Source organism: Ochotona curzoniae, unplaced genomic scaffold, assembly GCF_017591425.1.
Source record: "Ochotona curzoniae isolate NIBS_2020 unplaced genomic scaffold, NIBS_Ocur_1.0 contig_3097, whole genome shotgun sequence".
Lineage (NCBI taxonomy): Eukaryota > Metazoa > Chordata > Mammalia > Lagomorpha > Ochotonidae > Ochotona > Ochotona curzoniae.
Window position 1 is genome coordinate 1 of NW_024465720.1, and position 14,917 is coordinate 14,917.

The 14,917-nt window shown below is 71.1% G+C and overlaps 8 pseudogenes; all 8 read left to right on the forward strand.

Moving 5' to 3' along the window:
- Positions 1–1,291: 1,291 nt before the first annotated feature.
- On the forward strand, positions 1,292–1,400 carry LOC121155749 (annotated as a pseudogene).
- Positions 1,401–3,104: 1,704 nt separating this feature from the next.
- Positions 3,105–3,213, forward strand: LOC121155760 (annotated as a pseudogene).
- A 1,702-nt stretch (positions 3,214–4,915) lies between these two features.
- Positions 4,916–5,024, forward strand: LOC121155772 (annotated as a pseudogene).
- A 1,706-nt stretch (positions 5,025–6,730) lies between these two features.
- LOC121155783 lies at positions 6,731–6,839 on the forward strand (annotated as a pseudogene).
- Positions 6,840–8,545: 1,706 nt separating this feature from the next.
- On the forward strand, positions 8,546–8,654 carry LOC121155788 (annotated as a pseudogene).
- Positions 8,655–10,361: 1,707 nt separating this feature from the next.
- On the forward strand, positions 10,362–10,470 carry LOC121155750 (annotated as a pseudogene).
- A 1,708-nt stretch (positions 10,471–12,178) lies between these two features.
- On the forward strand, positions 12,179–12,287 carry LOC121155751 (annotated as a pseudogene).
- Positions 12,288–13,996: 1,709 nt separating this feature from the next.
- On the forward strand, positions 13,997–14,105 carry LOC121155752 (annotated as a pseudogene).
- Positions 14,106–14,917: the final 812 nt, after the last annotated feature.

Here is a 14,917-nt window from a genome sequence, read left to right on the forward strand (position 1 = left end):
GGCCACCTGCCCACACCCACACCCACACCCACACCCGGAATCGGGCCCCTCCAGGGCACACAGCGCCCGCAGCCAGCCTCCAACAGCACCAACAGCAGCACCACCTCGCCAGCCCAGGCTCGCCACTGCGCAGGGCCCGCCTGCACGCACACTCAGTGGTCCTGTGCCAGGCCTGGGGAGAAACTTGCCTGCACGCCACCTGCCACAGCCCACCCGAGGGACCCCCTCACCCACCAACCCACCCACCCACCCGGCCGGCAACCCTCCGCTGGGACCCTCCCCCGGCCCCCGCAGACACACCCCCACCGCAGACACCAGCCGCAGTCCCGCCCCTGGGTGTAGGGGATGCCCAGGCGCCCCACTGTGGCGTGGGCAAACCTGCCCTGTGGACCGAAGACTGTGGGTGGTGTAGGACTGAGTGCGTGCCTGCTGCCTGCGTGCTGGCCTGTGCGTGCGTGTGTGCATCAGTCGGTGGGTGAGGGTGACCCCGTGCGCTGGAGTGTGCCATGCGGCACGGCCCGGCCACCCCGGCTCCCTCGCGACCCTCGGCTCCCGGTGCCCGGTCCCAGGTCCCGACCCGTGGTGGTGCCCAGCATAGCTGATTGCTAGCTGCGTCACTTGCTTGCTCGGCGGGAGTGAGGGTGGCTGTGGGGGAAGGGATGGGGGTGGGAGAGGGGGTGGGATGGGGAGCGGGGAGCGTCCCCGGGGCGCCCGTTCTCCATGGGGCCGGCCTGCCTGCCTGCTCGCCCGCCGGGGCTGGGTGTCCGGGACCCCGTGGGTGCGTGCGTGCGTGCGTGTGCCAGCTGCCGGGGCTCCCAGCGTCGTGCCCAGCCGTAGGAGGGCAGGGCGCAGCAGTGTGAGGCGCCCCCTCGAAGCCCAGCCGCGAAGGCCAGCCCTCCAGCCCTCTGGCGGTGGCAGAGGAGGCAGCAGCGCCTCCCGAGCTGCAGGAGGCCTAGGGACCAGGAGAATGCGGGGGTGCGGGGTGCGGCGCCCTGGCTGGGGGCAGGGGGAGGCGGCCTGCGATGAGAGCTGGAGTGTCCTGGGGGGTCGCTGAAGCAGGAGGTGGGCCGGTGTTGGCCTGGCGGTGCGGGCAGGGGCGGCAGCGGGTGCAGCAGGGCTGGAGGGTGGGCTTGGGCGGGCGGTGCAGCTGGTGTGCGGGCTTGGGTGGGCTTGGGCGGGCGGTCGGGCAGGGCAGGGTGGTCGAGCAAAGCAGGGCAGGGCTGGGCAGGGGCGGGCAGGGGCGGGCAGGGGCGGCAGCAGGCTGAAGAGCGGCTGTGATGTGGTGTGTGTCGTCTACGGCCATACCACCCTGAACGTGCCCGATCTCGGAAGCTAAGCAGGGTCGGGCCTGGTTAGTACTTGGATGGGAGAGCGCCTGGGAATACCGGGTGCTGTAATCTTTTGCCCGTGCCTGCTCCCTCCTTTTCCTGCCTGCCTGCCCGCCCCGCTCGCCCACCAAGCCCCAGCCCACACCCCGACCAGCTCAGAACCCCGGCACACCACCAGCACCCTGCCACCTGCTCCCCTGCCAACCTGCTTTGGCCTGCCCAGCTTCCCTTCCCACACGCCTCCCATGCCCCATGCAACCCAGGGCCCCTCCGCCACCGCCGCGTGCAACGGTGCCCACCCCGAGGCCTCACACACACTAGCCAGCGCCCCAGCCCGCCCTACCCTGCACAGCCAAATGCCACAAACACACACACACACACACACACACACACACACACACACACACAGAGCCAACCTCTTCTGCCAAGCACGCACACACTCACGCACGCCACGCCACCATCTGCCCTCGGCCCGCAGCCTCCCTGGCCACCTGCCCACACCCACACCCACACCCACACCCGGAATCGGGCCCCTCCAGGGCACACAGCGCCCGCAGCCAGCCTCCAACAGCACCAACAGCAGCACCACCTCGCCAGCCCAGGCTCGCCACTGCGCAGGGCCCGCCTGCACGCACACTCAGTGGTCCTGTGCCAGGCCTGGGGAGAAACTTGCCTGCACGCCACCTGCCACAGCCCACCCGAGGGACCCCCTCACCCACCAACCCACCCACCCACCCGGCCGGCAACCCTCCGCTGGGACCCTCCCCCGGCCCCCGCAGACACACCCCCACCGCAGACACCAGCCGCAGTCCCGCCCCTGGGTGTAGGGGATGCCCAGGCGCCCCACTGTGGCGTGGGCAAACCTGCCCTGTGGACCGAAGCCTGTGGGTGGTGTAGGACTGAGTGCGTGCCTGCTGCCTGCGTGCTGGCCTGTGCGTGCGTGTGTGCATCAGTCGGTGGGTGAGGGTGACCCCGTGCGCTGGAGTGTGCCATGCGGCACGGCCCGGCCACCCCGGCTCCCTCGCGACCCTCGGCTCCCGGTGCCCGGTCCCAGGTCCCGACCCGTGGTGGTGCCCAGCATAGCTGATTGCTAGCTGCGTCACTTGCTTGCTCGGCGGGAGTGAGGGTGGCTGTGGGGGAAGGGATGGGGGTGGGAGAGGGGGTGGGATGGGGAGCGGGGAGCGTCCCCGGGGCGCCCGTTCTCCATGGGGCCGGCCTGCCTGCCTGCTCGCCCGCCGGGGCTGGGTGTCCGGGACCCCGTGGGTGCGTGCGTGCGTGCGTGTGCCAGCTGCCGGGGCTCCCAGCGTCGTGCCCAGCCGTAGGAGGGCAGGGCGCAGCAGTGTGAGGCGCCCCCTCGAAGCCCAGCCGCGAAGGCCAGCCCTCCAGCCCTCTGGCGGTGGCAGAGGAGGCAGCAGCGCCTCCCGAGCTGCAGGAGGCCTAGGGACCAGGAGAATGCGGGGGTGCGGGGTGCGGCGCCCTGGCTGGGGGCAGGGGGAGGCGGCCTGCGATGAGAGCTGGAGTGTCCTGGGGGGTCGCTGAAGCAGGAGGTGGGCCGGTGTTGGCCTGGCGGTGCGGGCAGGGGCGGCAGCGGGTGCAGCAGGGCTGGAGGGTGGGCTTGGGCGGGCGGTGCAGCTGGTGTGCGGGCTTGGGTGGGCTTGGGCGGGCGGTCGGGCAGGGCAGGGTGGTCGAGCAAAGCAGGGCAGGGCTGGGCAGGGGCGGGCAGGGGCGGGCAGGGGCGGCAGCAGGCTGAAGAGCGGCTGTGATGTGGTGTGTGTCGTCTACGGCCATACCACCCTGAACGTGCCCGATCTCGGAAGCTAAGCAGGGTCGGGCCTGGTTAGTACTTGGATGGGAGAGCGCCTGGGAATACCGGGTGCTGTAATCTTTTGCCCGTGCCTGCTCCCTCCTTTTCCTGCCTGCCTGCCCGCCCCGCTCGCCCACCAAGCCCCAGCCCACACCCCGACCAGCTCAGAACCCCGGCACACCACCAGCACCCTGCCACCTGCTCCCCTGCCAACCTGCTTTGGCCTGCCCAGCTTCCCTTCCCACACGCCTCCCATGCCCCATGCAACCCAGGGCCCCTCCGCCACCGCCGCGTGCAACGGTGCCCACCCCGAGGCCTCACACACACTAGCCAGCGCCCCAGCCCGCCCTACCCTGCACAGCCAAATGCCACAAACACACACACACACACACACACACACACACACACACACACACAGCCAACCTCTTCTGCCAAGCACGCACACACTCACGCACGCCACGCCACCATCTGCCCTCGGCCCGCAGCCTCCCTGGCCACCTGCCCACACCCACACCCACACCCACACCCGGAATCGGGCCCCTCCAGGGCACACAGCGCCCGCAGCCAGCCTCCAACAGCACCAACAGCAGCACCACCTCGCCAGCCCAGGCTCGCCACTGCGCAGGGCCCGCCTGCACGCACACTCAGTGGTCCTGTGCCAGGCCTGGGGAGAAACTTGCCTGCACGCCACCTGCCACAGCCCACCCGAGGGACCCCCTCACCCACCAACCCACCCACCCACCCGGCCGGCAACCCTCCGCTGGGACCCTCCCCCGGCCCCCGCAGACACACCCCCACCGCAGACACCAGCCGCAGTCCCGCCCCTGGGTGTAGGGGATGCCCAGGCGCCCCACTGTGGCGTGGGCAAACCTGCCCTGTGGACCGAAGCCTGTGGGTGGTGTAGGACTGAGTGCGTGCCTGCTGCCTGCGTGCTGGCCTGTGCGTGCGTGTGTGCATCAGTCGGTGGGTGAGGGTGACCCCGTGCGCTGGAGTGTGCCATGCGGCACGGCCCGGCCACCCCGGCTCCCTCGCGACCCTCGGCTCCCGGTGCCCGGTCCCAGGTCCCGACCCGTGGTGGTGCCCAGCATAGCTGATTGCTAGCTGCGTCACTTGCTTGCTCGGCGGGAGTGAGGGTGGCTGTGGGGGAAGGGATGGGGGTGGGAGAGGGGGTGGGATGGGGAGCGGGGAGCGTCCCCGGGGCGCCCGTTCTCCATGGGGCCGGCCTGCCTGCCTGCTCGCCCGCCGGGGCTGGGTGTCCGGGACCCCGTGGGTGCGTGCGTGCGTGCGTGTGCCAGCTGCCGGGGCTCCCAGCGTCGTGCCCAGCCGTAGGAGGGCAGGGCGCAGCAGTGTGAGGCGCCCCCTCGAAGCCCAGCCGCGAAGGCCAGCCCTCCAGCCCTCTGGCGGTGGCAGAGGAGGCAGCAGCGCCTCCCGAGCTGCAGGAGGCCTAGGGACCAGGAGAATGCGGGGGTGCGGGGTGCGGCGCCCTGGCTGGGGGCAGGGGGAGGCGGCCTGCGATGAGAGCTGGAGTGTCCTGGGGGGTCGCTGAAGCAGGAGGTGGGCCGGTGTTGGCCTGGCGGTGCGGGCAGGGGCGGCAGCGGGTGCAGCAGGGCTGGAGGGTGGGCTTGGGCGGGCGGTGCAGCTGGTGTGCGGGCTTGGGTGGGCTTGGGCGGGCGGTCGGGCAGGGCAGGGTGGTCGAGCAAAGCAGGGCAGGGCTGGGCAGGGGCGGGCAGGGGCGGGCAGGGGCGGCAGCAGGCTGAAGAGCGGCTGTGATGTGGTGTGTGTCGTCTACGGCCATACCACCCTGAACGTGCCCGATCTCGGAAGCTAAGCAGGGTCGGGCCTGGTTAGTACTTGGATGGGAGAGCGCCTGGGAATACCGGGTGCTGTAATCTTTTGCCCGTGCCTGCTCCCTCCTTTTCCTGCCTGCCTGCCCGCCCCGCTCGCCCACCAAGCCCCAGCCCACACCCCGACCAGCTCAGAACCCCGGCACACCACCAGCACCCTGCCACCTGCTCCCCTGCCAACCTGCTTTGGCCTGCCCAGCTTCCCTTCCCACACGCCTCCCATGCCCCATGCAACCCAGGGCCCCTCCGCCACCGCCGCGTGCAACGGTGCCCACCCCGAGGCCTCACACACACTAGCCAGCGCCCCAGCCCGCCCTACCCTGCACAGCCAAATGCCACAAACACACACACACACACACACACACACACACACACACACACACACACAGCCAACCTCTTCTGCCAAGCACGCACACACTCACGCACGCCACGCCACCATCTGCCCTCGGCCCGCAGCCTCCCTGGCCACCTGCCCACACCCACACCCACACCCACACCCGGAATCGGGCCCCTCCAGGGCACACAGCGCCCGCAGCCAGCCTCCAACAGCACCAACAGCAGCACCACCTCGCCAGCCCAGGCTCGCCACTGCGCAGGGCCCGCCTGCACGCACACTCAGTGGTCCTGTGCCAGGCCTGGGGAGAAACTTGCCTGCACGCCACCTGCCACAGCCCACCCGAGGGACCCCCTCACCCACCAACCCACCCACCCACCCGGCCGGCAACCCTCCGCTGGGACCCTCCCCCGGCCCCCGCAGACACACCCCCACCGCAGACACCAGCCGCAGTCCCGCCCCTGGGTGTAGGGGATGCCCAGGCGCCCCACTGTGGCGTGGGCAAACCTGCCCTGTGGACCGAAGCCTGTGGGTGGTGTAGGACTGAGTGCGTGCCTGCTGCCTGCGTGCTGGCCTGTGCGTGCGTGTGTGCATCAGTCGGTGGGTGAGGGTGACCCCGTGCGCTGGAGTGTGCCATGCGGCACGGCCCGGCCACCCCGGCTCCCTCGCGACCCTCGGCTCCCGGTGCCCGGTCCCAGGTCCCGACCCGTGGTGGTGCCCAGCATAGCTGATTGCTAGCTGCGTCACTTGCTTGCTCGGCGGGAGTGAGGGTGGCTGTGGGGGAAGGGATGGGGGTGGGAGAGGGGGTGGGATGGGGAGCGGGGAGCGTCCCCGGGGCGCCCGTTCTCCATGGGGCCGGCCTGCCTGCCTGCTCGCCCGCCGGGGCTGGGTGTCCGGGACCCCGTGGGTGCGTGCGTGCGTGCGTGTGCCAGCTGCCGGGGCTCCCAGCGTCGTGCCCAGCCGTAGGAGGGCAGGGCGCAGCAGTGTGAGGCGCCCCCTCGAAGCCCAGCCGCGAAGGCCAGCCCTCCAGCCCTCTGGCGGTGGCAGAGGAGGCAGCAGCGCCTCCCGAGCTGCAGGAGGCCTAGGGACCAGGAGAATGCGGGGGTGCGGGGTGCGGCGCCCTGGCTGGGGGCAGGGGGAGGCGGCCTGCGATGAGAGCTGGAGTGTCCTGGGGGGTCGCTGAAGCAGGAGGTGGGCCGGTGTTGGCCTGGCGGTGCGGGCAGGGGCGGCAGCGGGTGCAGCAGGGCTGGAGGGTGGGCTTGGGCGGGCGGTGCAGCTGGTGTGCGGGCTTGGGTGGGCTTGGGCGGGCGGTCGGGCAGGGCAGGGTGGTCGAGCAAAGCAGGGCAGGGCTGGGCAGGGGCGGGCAGGGGCGGGCAGGGGCGGCAGCAGGCTGAAGAGCGGCTGTGATGTGGTGTGTGTCGTCTACGGCCATACCACCCTGAACGTGCCCGATCTCGGAAGCTAAGCAGGGTCGGGCCTGGTTAGTACTTGGATGGGAGAGCGCCTGGGAATACCGGGTGCTGTAATCTTTTGCCCGTGCCTGCTCCCTCCTTTTCCTGCCTGCCTGCCCGCCCCGCTCGCCCACCAAGCCCCAGCCCACACCCCGACCAGCTCAGAACCCCGGCACACCACCAGCACCCTGCCACCTGCTCCCCTGCCAACCTGCTTTGGCCTGCCCAGCTTCCCTTCCCACACGCCTCCCATGCCCCATGCAACCCAGGGCCCCTCCGCCACCGCCGCGTGCAACGGTGCCCACCCCGAGGCCTCACACACACTAGCCAGCGCCCCAGCCCGCCCTACCCTGCACAGCCAAATGCCACAAACACACACACACACACACACACACACACACACACACACACACACAGAGCCAACCTCTTCTGCCAAGCACGCACACACTCACGCACGCCACGCCACCATCTGCCCTCGGCCCGCAGCCTCCCTGGCCACCTGCCCACACCCACACCCACACCCACACCCGGAATCGGGCCCCTCCAGGGCACACAGCGCCCGCAGCCAGCCTCCAACAGCACCAACAGCAGCACCACCTCGCCAGCCCAGGCTCGCCACTGCGCAGGGCCCGCCTGCACGCACACTCAGTGGTCCTGTGCCAGGCCTGGGGAGAAACTTGCCTGCACGCCACCTGCCACAGCCCACCCGAGGGACCCCCTCACCCACCAACCCACCCACCCACCCGGCCGGCAACCCTCCGCTGGGACCCTCCCCCGGCCCCCGCAGACACACCCCCACCGCAGACACCAGCCGCAGTCCCGCCCCTGGGTGTAGGGGATGCCCAGGCGCCCCACTGTGGCGTGGGCAAACCTGCCCTGTGGACCGAAGCCTGTGGGTGGTGTAGGACTGAGTGCGTGCCTGCTGCCTGCGTGCTGGCCTGTGCGTGCGTGTGTGCATCAGTCGGTGGGTGAGGGTGACCCCGTGCGCTGGAGTGTGCCATGCGGCACGGCCCGGCCACCCCGGCTCCCTCGCGACCCTCGGCTCCCGGTGCCCGGTCCCAGGTCCCGACCCGTGGTGGTGCCCAGCATAGCTGATTGCTAGCTGCGTCACTTGCTTGCTCGGCGGGAGTGAGGGTGGCTGTGGGGGAAGGGATGGGGGTGGGAGAGGGGGTGGGATGGGGAGCGGGGAGCGTCCCCGGGGCGCCCGTTCTCCATGGGGCCGGCCTGCCTGCCTGCTCGCCCGCCGGGGCTGGGTGTCCGGGACCCCGTGGGTGCGTGCGTGCGTGCGTGTGCCAGCTGCCGGGGCTCCCAGCGTCGTGCCCAGCCGTAGGAGGGCAGGGCGCAGCAGTGTGAGGCGCCCCCTCGAAGCCCAGCCGCGAAGGCCAGCCCTCCAGCCCTCTGGCGGTGGCAGAGGAGGCAGCAGCGCCTCCCGAGCTGCAGGAGGCCTAGGGACCAGGAGAATGCGGGGGTGCGGGGTGCGGCGCCCTGGCTGGGGGCAGGGGGAGGCGGCCTGCGATGAGAGCTGGAGTGTCCTGGGGGGTCGCTGAAGCAGGAGGTGGGCCGGTGTTGGCCTGGCGGTGCGGGCAGGGGCGGCAGCGGGTGCAGCAGGGCTGGAGGGTGGGCTTGGGCGGGCGGTGCAGCTGGTGTGCGGGCTTGGGTGGGCTTGGGCGGGCGGTCGGGCAGGGCAGGGTGGTCGAGCAAAGCAGGGCAGGGCTGGGCAGGGGCGGGCAGGGGCGGGCAGGGGCGGCAGCAGGCTGAAGAGCGGCTGTGATGTGGTGTGTGTCGTCTACGGCCATACCACCCTGAACGTGCCCGATCTCGGAAGCTAAGCAGGGTCGGGCCTGGTTAGTACTTGGATGGGAGAGCGCCTGGGAATACCGGGTGCTGTAATCTTTTGCCCGTGCCTGCTCCCTCCTTTTCCTGCCTGCCTGCCCGCCCCGCTCGCCCACCAAGCCCCAGCCCACACCCCGACCAGCTCAGAACCCCGGCACACCACCAGCACCCTGCCACCTGCTCCCCTGCCAACCTGCTTTGGCCTGCCCAGCTTCCCTTCCCACACGCCTCCCATGCCCCATGCAACCCAGGGCCCCTCCGCCACCGCCGCGTGCAACGGTGCCCACCCCGAGGCCTCACACACACTAGCCAGCGCCCCAGCCCGCCCTACCCTGCACAGCCAAATGCCACAAACACACACACACACACACACACACACACACACACACACACACACACGAGCCAACCTCTTCTGCCAAGCACGCACACACTCACGCACGCCACGCCACCATCTGCCCTCGGCCCGCAGCCTCCCTGGCCACCTGCCCACACCCACACCCACACCCACACCCGGAATCGGGCCCCTCCAGGGCACACAGCGCCCGCAGCCAGCCTCCAACAGCACCAACAGCAGCACCACCTCGCCAGCCCAGGCTCGCCACTGCGCAGGGCCCGCCTGCACGCACACTCAGTGGTCCTGTGCCAGGCCTGGGGAGAAACTTGCCTGCACGCCACCTGCCACAGCCCACCCGAGGGACCCCCTCACCCACCAACCCACCCACCCACCCGGCCGGCAACCCTCCGCTGGGACCCTCCCCCGGCCCCCGCAGACACACCCCCACCGCAGACACCAGCCGCAGTCCCGCCCCTGGGTGTAGGGGATGCCCAGGCGCCCCACTGTGGCGTGGGCAAACCTGCCCTGTGGACCGAAGCCTGTGGGTGGTGTAGGACTGAGTGCGTGCCTGCTGCCTGCGTGCTGGCCTGTGCGTGCGTGTGTGCATCAGTCGGTGGGTGAGGGTGACCCCGTGCGCTGGAGTGTGCCATGCGGCACGGCCCGGCCACCCCGGCTCCCTCGCGACCCTCGGCTCCCGGTGCCCGGTCCCAGGTCCCGACCCGTGGTGGTGCCCAGCATAGCTGATTGCTAGCTGCGTCACTTGCTTGCTCGGCGGGAGTGAGGGTGGCTGTGGGGGAAGGGATGGGGGTGGGAGAGGGGGTGGGATGGGGAGCGGGGAGCGTCCCCGGGGCGCCCGTTCTCCATGGGGCCGGCCTGCCTGCCTGCTCGCCCGCCGGGGCTGGGTGTCCGGGACCCCGTGGGTGCGTGCGTGCGTGCGTGTGCCAGCTGCCGGGGCTCCCAGCGTCGTGCCCAGCCGTAGGAGGGCAGGGCGCAGCAGTGTGAGGCGCCCCCTCGAAGCCCAGCCGCGAAGGCCAGCCCTCCAGCCCTCTGGCGGTGGCAGAGGAGGCAGCAGCGCCTCCCGAGCTGCAGGAGGCCTAGGGACCAGGAGAATGCGGGGGTGCGGGGTGCGGCGCCCTGGCTGGGGGCAGGGGGAGGCGGCCTGCGATGAGAGCTGGAGTGTCCTGGGGGGTCGCTGAAGCAGGAGGTGGGCCGGTGTTGGCCTGGCGGTGCGGGCAGGGGCGGCAGCGGGTGCAGCAGGGCTGGAGGGTGGGCTTGGGCGGGCGGTGCAGCTGGTGTGCGGGCTTGGGTGGGCTTGGGCGGGCGGTCGGGCAGGGCAGGGTGGTCGAGCAAAGCAGGGCAGGGCTGGGCAGGGGCGGGCAGGGGCGGGCAGGGGCGGCAGCAGGCTGAAGAGCGGCTGTGATGTGGTGTGTGTCGTCTACGGCCATACCACCCTGAACGTGCCCGATCTCGGAAGCTAAGCAGGGTCGGGCCTGGTTAGTACTTGGATGGGAGAGCGCCTGGGAATACCGGGTGCTGTAATCTTTTGCCCGTGCCTGCTCCCTCCTTTTCCTGCCTGCCTGCCCGCCCCGCTCGCCCACCAAGCCCCAGCCCACACCCCGACCAGCTCAGAACCCCGGCACACCACCAGCACCCTGCCACCTGCTCCCCTGCCAACCTGCTTTGGCCTGCCCAGCTTCCCTTCCCACACGCCTCCCATGCCCCATGCAACCCAGGGCCCCTCCGCCACCGCCGCGTGCAACGGTGCCCACCCCGAGGCCTCACACACACTAGCCAGCGCCCCAGCCCGCCCTACCCTGCACAGCCAAATGCCACAAACACACACACACACACACACACACACACACACACACACACACACACAGAGCCAACCTCTTCTGCCAAGCACGCACACACTCACGCACGCCACGCCACCATCTGCCCTCGGCCCGCAGCCTCCCTGGCCACCTGCCCACACCCACACCCACACCCACACCCGGAATCGGGCCCCTCCAGGGCACACAGCGCCCGCAGCCAGCCTCCAACAGCACCAACAGCAGCACCACCTCGCCAGCCCAGGCTCGCCACTGCGCAGGGCCCGCCTGCACGCACACTCAGTGGTCCTGTGCCAGGCCTGGGGAGAAACTTGCCTGCACGCCACCTGCCACAGCCCACCCGAGGGACCCCCTCACCCACCAACCCACCCACCCACCCGGCCGGCAACCCTCCGCTGGGACCCTCCCCCGGCCCCCGCAGACACACCCCCACCGCAGACACCAGCCGCAGTCCCGCCCCTGGGTGTAGGGGATGCCCAGGCGCCCCACTGTGGCGTGGGCAAACCTGCCCTGTGGACCGAAGACTGTGGGTGGTGTAGGACTGAGTGCGTGCCTGCTGCCTGCGTGCTGGCCTGTGCGTGCGTGTGTGCATCAGTCGGTGGGTGAGGGTGACCCCGTGCGCTGGAGTGTGCCATGCGGCACGGCCCGGCCACCCCGGCTCCCTCGCGACCCTCGGCTCCCGGTGCCCGGTCCCAGGTCCCGACCCGTGGTGGTGCCCAGCATAGCTGATTGCTAGCTGCGTCACTTGCTTGCTCGGCGGGAGTGAGGGTGGCTGTGGGGGAAGGGATGGGGGTGGGAGAGGGGGTGGGATGGGGAGCGGGGAGCGTCCCCGGGGCGCCCGTTCTCCATGGGGCCGGCCTGCCTGCCTGCTCGCCCGCCGGGGCTGGGTGTCCGGGACCCCGTGGGTGCGTGCGTGCGTGCGTGTGCCAGCTGCCGGGGCTCCCAGCGTCGTGCCCAGCCGTAGGAGGGCAGGGCGCAGCAGTGTGAGGCGCCCCCTCGAAGCCCAGCCGCGAAGGCCAGCCCTCCAGCCCTCTGGCGGTGGCAGAGGAGGCAGCAGCGCCTCCCGAGCTGCAGGAGGCCTAGGGACCAGGAGAATGCGGGGGTGCGGGGTGCGGCGCCCTGGCTGGGGGCAGGGGGAGGCGGCCTGCGATGAGAGCTGGAGTGTCCTGGGGGGTCGCTGAAGCAGGAGGTGGGCCGGTGTTGGCCTGGCGGTGCGGGCAGGGGCGGCAGCGGGTGCAGCAGGGCTGGAGGGTGGGCTTGGGCGGGCGGTGCAGCTGGTGTGCGGGCTTGGGTGGGCTTGGGCGGGCGGTCGGGCAGGGCAGGGTGGTCGAGCAAAGCAGGGCAGGGCTGGGCAGGGGCGGGCAGGGGCGGGCAGGGGCGGCAGCAGGCTGAAGAGCGGCTGTGATGTGGTGTGTGTCGTCTACGGCCATACCACCCTGAACGTGCCCGATCTCGGAAGCTAAGCAGGGTCGGGCCTGGTTAGTACTTGGATGGGAGAGCGCCTGGGAATACCGGGTGCTGTAATCTTTTGCCCGTGCCTGCTCCCTCCTTTTCCTGCCTGCCTGCCCGCCCCGCTCGCCCACCAAGCCCCAGCCCACACCCCGACCAGCTCAGAACCCCGGCACACCACCAGCACCCTGCCACCTGCTCCCCTGCCAACCTGCTTTGGCCTGCCCAGCTTCCCTTCCCACACGCCTCCCATGCCCCATGCAACCCAGGGCCCCTCCGCCACCGCCGCGTGCAACGGTGCCCACCCCGAGGCCTCACACACACTAGCCAGCGCCCCAGCCCGCCCTACCCTGCACAGCCAAATGCCACAAACACACACACACACACACACACACACACACACACACACACACACACAGAGCCAACCTCTTCTGCCAAGCACGCACACACTCACGCACGCCACGCCACCATCTGCCCTCGGCCCGCAGCCTCCCTGGCCACCTGCCCACACCCACACCCACACCCACACCCGGAATCGGGCCCCTCCAGGGCACACAGCGCCCGCAGCCAGCCTCCAACAGCACCAACAGCAGCACCACCTCGCCAGCCCAGGCTCGCCACTGCGCAGGGCCCGCCTGCACGCACACTCAGTGGTCCTGTGCCAGGCCTGGGGAGAAACTTGCCTGCACGCCACCTGCCACAGCCCACCCGAGGGACCCCCTCACCCACCAACCCACCCACCCACCCGGCCGGCAACCCTCCGCTGGGCACCCTCCCCCGGCCCCCGCAGACACACCCCCACCGCAGACACCAGCCGCAGTCCCGCCCCTGGGTGTAGGGGATGCCCAGGCGCCCCACTGTGGCGTGGGCAAACCTGCCCTGTGGACCGAAGCCTGTGGGTGGTGTAGGACTGAGTGCGTGCCTGCTGCCTGCGTGCTGGCCTGTGCGTGCGTGTGTGCATCAGTCGGTGGGTGAGGGTGACCCCGTGCGCTGGAGTGTGCCATGCGGCACGGCCCGGCCACCCCGGCTCCCTCGCGACCCTCGGCTCCCGGTGCCCGGTCCCAGGTCCCGACCCGTGGTGGTGCCCAGCATAGCTGATTGCTAGCTGCGTCACTTGCTTGCTCGGCGGGAGTGAGGGTGGCTGTGGGGGAAGGGATGGGGGTGGGAGAGGGGGTGGGATGGGGAGCGGGGAGCGTCCCCGGGGCGCCCGTTCTCCATGGGGCCGGCCTGCCTGCCTGCTCGCCCGCCGGGGCTGGGTGTCCGGGACCCCGTGGGTGCGTGCGTGCGTGCGTGTGCCAGCTGCCGGGGCTCCCAGCGTCGTGCCCAGCCGTAGGAGGGCAGGGCGCAGCAGTGTGAGGCGCCCCCTCGAAGCCCAGCCGCGAAGGCCAGCCCTCCAGCCCTCTGGCGGTGGCAGAGGAGGCAGCAGCGCCTCCCGAGCTGCAGGAGGCCTAGGGACCAGGAGAATGCGGGGGTGCGGGGTGCGGCGCCCTGGCTGGGGGCAGGGGGAGGCGGCCTGCGATGAGAGCTGGAGTGTCCTGGGGGGTCGCTGAAGCAGGAGGTGGGCCGGTGTTGGCCTGGCGGTGCGGGCAGGGGCGGCAGCGGGTGCAGCAGGGCTGGAGGGTGGGCTTGGGCGGGCGGTGCAGCTGGTGTGCGGGCTTGGGTGGGCTTGGGCGGGCGGTCGGGCAGGGCAGGGTGGTCGAGCAAAGCAGGGCAGGGCTGGGCAGGGGCGGGCAGGGGCGGGCAGGGGCGGCAGCAAGCTGAAGAGCGGCTGTGATGTGGTGTGTGTCGTCTACGGCCATACCACCCTGAACGTGCCCGATCTCGGAAGCTAAGCAGGGTCGGGCCTGGTTAGTACTTGGATGGGAGAGCGCCTGGGAATACCGGGTGCTGTAATCTTTTGCCCGTGCCTGCTCCCTCCTTTTCCTGCCTGCCTGCCCGCCCCGCTCGCCCACCAAGCCCCAGCCCACACCCCGACCAGCTCAGAACCCCGGCACACCACCAGCACCCTGCCACCTGCTCCCCTGCCAACCTGCTTTGGCCTGCCCAGCTTCCCTTCCCACACGCCTCCCATGCCCCATGCAACCCAGGGCCCCCCGCCACCGCCGCGTGCAACGGTGCCCACCCCGAGGCCCCACACACACTAGCCAGCGCCCCAGCCCGCCCTACCCTGCACAGCCAAATGCCACAAACACACACACACACACACACACACACACACACACACACACACACACAGAGCCAACCTCTTCTGCCAAGCACGCACACACTCACGCACGCCACGCCACCATCTGCCCTCGGCCCGCAGCCTCCCTGGCCACCTGCCCACACCCACACCCACACCCACACCCGGAATCGGGCCCCTCCAGGGCACACAGCGCCCGCAGCCAGCCTCCAACAGCACCAACAGCAGCACCACCTCGCCAGCCCAGGCTCGCCACTGCGCAGGGCCCGCCTGCACGCACACTCAGTGGTCCTGTGCCAGGCCTGGGGAGAAACTTGCCTGCACGCCACCTGCCACAGCCCACCCGAGGGACCCCCTCACCCACCAACCCACCCACCCACCCGGCCGGCAACCCTCCGCTGGGCACCCTCCCCCGGCCCCCGCAGACACACCCCCACCGCAGACACCAGCCGCAGTCCCGCCCCTGGGTGTAGGGGATGCCCAGGCGCCCCACTGTGGCGTGGGCAAACCTGCCCTGTGGACCGAA